Raw genomic sequence first — 6,160 nt, forward strand, 5'->3', positions numbered from 1 at the left:
TACAGGTGTTTCTTTATGTCCCCTGCTAGGAAATGGTCGGAGCACCACAAGACAGGAAACAGATAGTAAGCAAGGAAAGACTCCACCTCTTCTATCTTACTTCCCCCAACCAGTCCTCAATGCACACTTCAAACTCTAGACATCCACGTCTCCATACGTTTTCCTGACATGCTCATTCTTGCTTCCAAACTGCTGCTAATGTATTTAAATTTTGACATCCTTAACTCAAATAAATTTGCAAAGTAAAAAAGCCAAGACTTTTCTATCGCCTTTGCCCCTTACCATGTCCATGCTCAGTGCCAGCTCATGGACTGGTACTCTGATGAAATCTTCCCTGAATCCTCTTCATCACACAATGTGAATCATCCCTTAGCATCAGATTATTGATTTATTGCCTAATGATCCAAAAACATTTTTAATTTTAATTTTGATCAGAGGCAGGATTTATAATGGAAAGAACTGGGCTCTGGAGTCAGTGATTCTACCTTACCTAATAAGGTACAGATCCTGGCATAAGTCTCTGATCTACTCTCAAACTCCTTTCACTGCTGTAAATGATGGATTTGCAGAATATTGAAGACAAAAAGATTTAAATGGAGGTTGTGAATTCTACCAAATTCCATGCATTATTGATTACTCAGTTATTCCAATCCTGTAATCTACACTATCAGTGTACATTGGATTACTGTGTGAGGCTGTGCATGGACAATCTGACTCTGCATTATGTCAGCAGACTCTTAAACTTGTATTCATGCCTGTGCCTCTGTGCACTTGTGTATACTTAGTCGTGCTACTATTTGTGCCGTAATAATGTCTGGTCTCTCTTTTCCATTTCTCCCCAGCAAGGTCTTGCCTCATACATAGAAGAGGAGCTAAAAGAAGTGTAATTACAGTGAAGGAAGCCTCCTGCTGTGTGAGCATAAATTAAGACCTCTTCAACAGACATACAATGCCAAAATGATAATACACTCCCAGAGAGAGATCCTCCTTAAAGCAATTTAGTTTGTATGTCAAAGCAGTCCTGATTAAAATAGACCCAAATAAATCAAGCTAGACATTACCTTTAGATTTGGCCTTTTGAAATAAAGCATTTGCATGTTATATGGAAAAGTGACATTGTATGCTATCAGAAAAACACACAGCATTCCTCTATTATTCAGCAGAAGAGAATAGACATATATTGTGTGTAGGATATAATAAAGCCATTCTTAAAAATTATCTCAAATATGAAAGTCTGAATAGTTGTATTTAAAAATAATTTATGGGTTGCTTGGATGGCTCAGTGAGTTAAAGCCTCTGCCTTCGGCTCAGGTCATGATCCCAGGCTCCTAGGATGGAGTCCCGCATCAGGCTGTCTGCTCAGCGGGAAGCCTGCTTCCTCCTCTCTGTCTCTGCCTGCCTCTCTGCTTACTTGTGATCTCTGTCAAATGAATAAATAAAATCTTTAAAAAAATTTATGATCATCATACTGAATTAATACATAATAAAATTCTTTGAAGGAAGTATAACATTGTAATTAATATTGATTAAGCATTTCTTACATGTTAGGTCTGAAGTCCTCTGTGTATCTTAAATAACTATTATCCCTATTGGAGGACAATAAGACACAGAAAAGCTAATTAACCCAAAGTAACACAATTAATATAAATAAGAGGCCTTGCTTTTTATTTTTTTAAATATGTGTTTATTTATGGAGGGGGTGCAGAGGGTGAAGGAGAGAGAGTCCTAAGCAGATTCCATGCTAGGGGTGGAGCCCTAGCAGCTTGATCTCAGGACCAGCAGCTTGATCTCAGGACCCTGAGATCATGACCTGAGCCAAAACTGGTAGTCTGATGCTTAACTAACTGCACCACCCAGGCACCCCAGAGATCTTACTTTTTAATCCAAGCTCCAGAATCCACCCTGCTCTATGCTATATTTGTGTAAAACCATAAAGACTTATGTTGCAGTCTTTCTTCTGAAACTTGCAAACTGTAGCTCTTTGTACAAGCTACTTAATCTTTGAGTGCATTGGTTTCTTCATCTCTAGAACTCGGCTGATAATGGTGATAGTGCCTATTTTCAGAGTTTGCTCTGTGAATTAAATGACAACATGTATGAAAAGCCTCCTAAACTTTGCCTTCCATTTAGATGAACTTAATAAATGATACATTTTGCCTATTTTTTTTGACATTTAACTTTTTCTTTTATTTTTTTTTAATTTTTTATTTTTCATAAACATATATTTTTATCCCCAGGGGTACAGGTCTGTGAATCACCAGGTTTACACACTTCACAGCATTCACCAAAGCACATACCCTCCCCAATGTCCATAATCCCACCCCCTTCTCCCAGAAGTGGTGATGCAACATGGAGGCTTAAGTGGGTAGGAGAAGAATAAATGAAACAAGATAGGATTGGGAGGGAGACAAACCATAAGTGACTCTTAATCTCATTTTGCCTATTTTAATATCACAAAATCCTCTGAGATAAGAAGCAGCAAACTGAAAAGAAACAGAGACGGAGTCCTCAAGTTACTCCTCTGAAAATCTTTCTAGGTTCCATGAAGAATAGATAAGCAATTTCTTCCAAGACTGACCTTAAATACATAGACTGCAGTAGGTAAACTCTCCCAGTGCCAAGCTTCTTTGAACTCTGTCTCTCGTAAACCCTGCCCTCTGAATGACCTGGCATTTTGAGTATGTGAACTCTGCCTTCAGGAAAATTATCAGCAGATATTGCCCTGTTGGTGATCTTGATTCCCTCCATCAACATGTTCCTGATTCTGTACACTTAAAGGAAGGATTAAAATGACATTTATTAAGGAAAAGTGAATTTACCTGGAATAAAATAATAAGAAAGGGAAAAAAAATTATCTGGATAGTTTAATGATAACATATTGGCCAAATAGTTCTTTTTCATATCATTTATTTCTGAAACAAAATTGTTTTTGCTCGTGACTGCAGGAAGAGGTAATGATAATGTCATTGACTTTACATTTTGACAGGCCATAATCTATTCTTTGTTGAGTAAATCATCTTTATCCTTAAAAAAAAAAAAAAAAGTTAAAAGGACTTGTCTGTTTTCTATACACTGTCTCATTATATGTTATCACCTTTTTATGCTCTCATCAAAAAAGCAAGCTTTTCATTACTGCAAATGGCTTAACATTCTATAATAAAATTACTTCTTCAAAACTAACTCTGTCTCTCAGAATGTAGCACTACATCATAATTCATTATCAATCAGCCCCACTCTATAAAAGTAGATAACATAAAAAGCAAGTGCACAGCTTATAAAGAAAATATATGTACTAGAACAAAGAAAAGCAGGATTGAAGTATACATCGTGATCCACATACCAAATAACAACCAAACTATATGGAAATAAATGTTGTGAGAATTATGCAAATGAAATATGTAAAAAAGATTTAACTACTAATTCATGTAAGTGGGTTTTTGTTTTTTTTTAAATTGGGTGGTTGTGGTGTAGCAGGAAGAAAAAAATCAATGGCAATAAGATAAGCAGATGGATGACTTCTGTGTAGAGAGTAAAAGCATTTGTCTTGACAACATAATTGGTGAGAAGTAAAATAAAAAGAGACTGGAATTTACTAAGATACGGATGACAGCTGAGATGTAAGAAAATTTGTGGATTTACATGACAAGGTCCTCCAAAAGCTAACTGATTATTGAAAGATCTGAAATACATGAATGGTAGTTTAGAGGTGGTTTAGAAAGATGAAAGATGTATAACCATAATAGCAGCTGGGATGTAAGATCACTGATGATGACATGGTGTAGTCTACTTCCAGCATTTACTGGAGCACTCCATGGCCCAGAGCCTATGGACTGCTTTTTTTTTTTTTTTTTAGTTTTTTTTACTTGATTATGAATTCGCTTTTGTCAGAACTGCCTTATAATTGGGGGTGGAGGGGTGAGAAGTATCCTTTTCCTTAAAGATGTATAAGAAACATGTTTTCCCTTCTACTGTCTAGGATATTTTAAAAAGACTACATAATACAGATTCCAGGCAGGGTTCTATCTGTCAGAAGCACCTAATGTTGATGTTTCACTTGCTTATGAAGTCTCATGGGTCAAAAAAGAAAATCTAACTGAAAAGTCTAAAATTGGATACTGTGTCCTAGTCAGTTTGTCCACAGATATGCCTTCCATGTGAAAAGTACTCTTTGTCAATATAAAGCATATTTCATAAGGTATTTTTTAAAAAATTATTTTATTTATTTATTTGAGAGAAAGTGAAAGAGAAAGAAAAAGGTTGAGTGGGAGCACCAGTGGAGGGGTTGGTGGAGGTGGAGGGGCAGAGAGAGAGGGAGAAGCAGGCTCCCAGAGATTTGGGGCTGGATTCCAGGACCCGGGATCAGGACCTGAGCCTAAGGCAGACACTTAATTGACCGAGTCACCCAGGTGCCTCTCTGGTAAGGTATTAATTGATAAATCTATTTAAAACTATGAAAAACCCACCTCAAATATCATTCTCAATGGAGAAAAACTGAAAGCTTTTCCGCTAAGGTCAGGAACACGGCAGGGATGTCCATTATCACCACTGCTATTCAACATAGTACTAGAGGTACTAGCCTCAGCAATCAGACAACAAAAGGAAATTAAAGGCATCCAAATCGGCAAAGAAGAAGTCAAATTATCACTCTTCGCAGATGATATGATACTATATGTGGAAAACCCAAAAGACTCCACTCCAAAACTGCTAGAACTTGTACAGGAATTCGGTAAAGTGTCAGGATATAAAATCAATGCACAGAAATCAGTTGCATTTCTCTACACCAACAGCAAGACAGAAGAAAGAGAAATTAAGGAGTCAATCCCATTTACAATTGCATCCAAAACCATAAGATACCTAGGAATAAACCTAACCAAAGAGATACAGAATCTATACTCAGAAAACTATAAAGTACTCATGAAAGAAATTGAGGAAGACACAAAGAAATGGAAAAATGTTCCATGCTCCTGGATTGGAAGAATAAATACTGTGAAAATGTCTATGCTACCTAAAGCAATCTACACATTTAATGCAATTCCTATCAAAGTACCATCCATCTTTTTCAAAGAAATGGAACAAATAATGCTAAAATTTATATGGAACCAGAAAAGACCTCGAATAGCCAAAGGGATATTGAAAAAGAAAGCCAACGTTGGTGGCATCACAATTCCGGACTTCAAGCTCTATTACAAAGCTGTCATCATCAAGCACATAGATCAATGGAACAGAATAGAGAGCCCAGAAATAGACCCTCAAATCTATGGCCAACTAATCTTCGACAAAGCAGGAAAGAATGTCCAATGGAAAAAAGACAGCCTCTTCAATAAATGGTGCTGGGAAAATTGGACAGCCACATGCAGAAAAATGAAATTGGACCATTTTCTTACACCACACACAAAAATAGACTCAAAATGGATGAAGGACCTCAATGTGCGAAAGGAATCCATCAAAATCCTTGAGGAGAACACAGGCAGAAACCTCTTCGACCTCTGCCGCAGCAACATCTTCCTAGGAACAACGCAAAAAGCAAGGGAAGCAAGGGAAAAAATGAACTATTGGGATTTCATCAAGATCAAAAGCTTTTGCACAGCAAAAGAAACAGTTAACAAAATCAAAAGACAACTGACAGAATGGGAGAAGATATTTGCAAACGACATATCAGATAAAGGACTAGTGTCCACAATCTATAAAGAACTTAGCAAACTCAACACCCAAAGAACAAATAATCCAATCAAGAAATGGGCAGAGGACATGAACAGACATTTCTGCAAAGAAGACATCCAGATGGCCAACAGACACATGAAAAAGTGCTCCATATCACTCGGCATCAGGGAAATACAAATCAAAACCACAATGAGATATCACCTCACACCAGTCAGAATGGCTAAAATCAACAAGTCAAGAAATGACAGATGCTGGCGAGGATGCGGAGAAAGGGGAACCCTCCTACACTGTTGGTGGGAATGCAAGCTGGTGCAGCCACTCTGGAAAACAGCATGGAGGTTCCTCAAAATGTTGAAAATAGAACTGCCCTATGACCCAGCAATTGCACTACTGGGTATTTACCCTAAAGATACAAACATAGTGATCCAAAGGGGCACGTGCACCCGAATGTTTATAGCAGCAATGTCCACAATAGCCAAACTATGGAAAGAACCTAGAT

This window comes from Mustela nivalis (genome assembly GCF_964662115.1).
Source record: "Mustela nivalis genome assembly, chromosome: 4".
NCBI lineage: Eukaryota > Metazoa > Chordata > Mammalia > Carnivora > Mustelidae > Mustela > Mustela nivalis.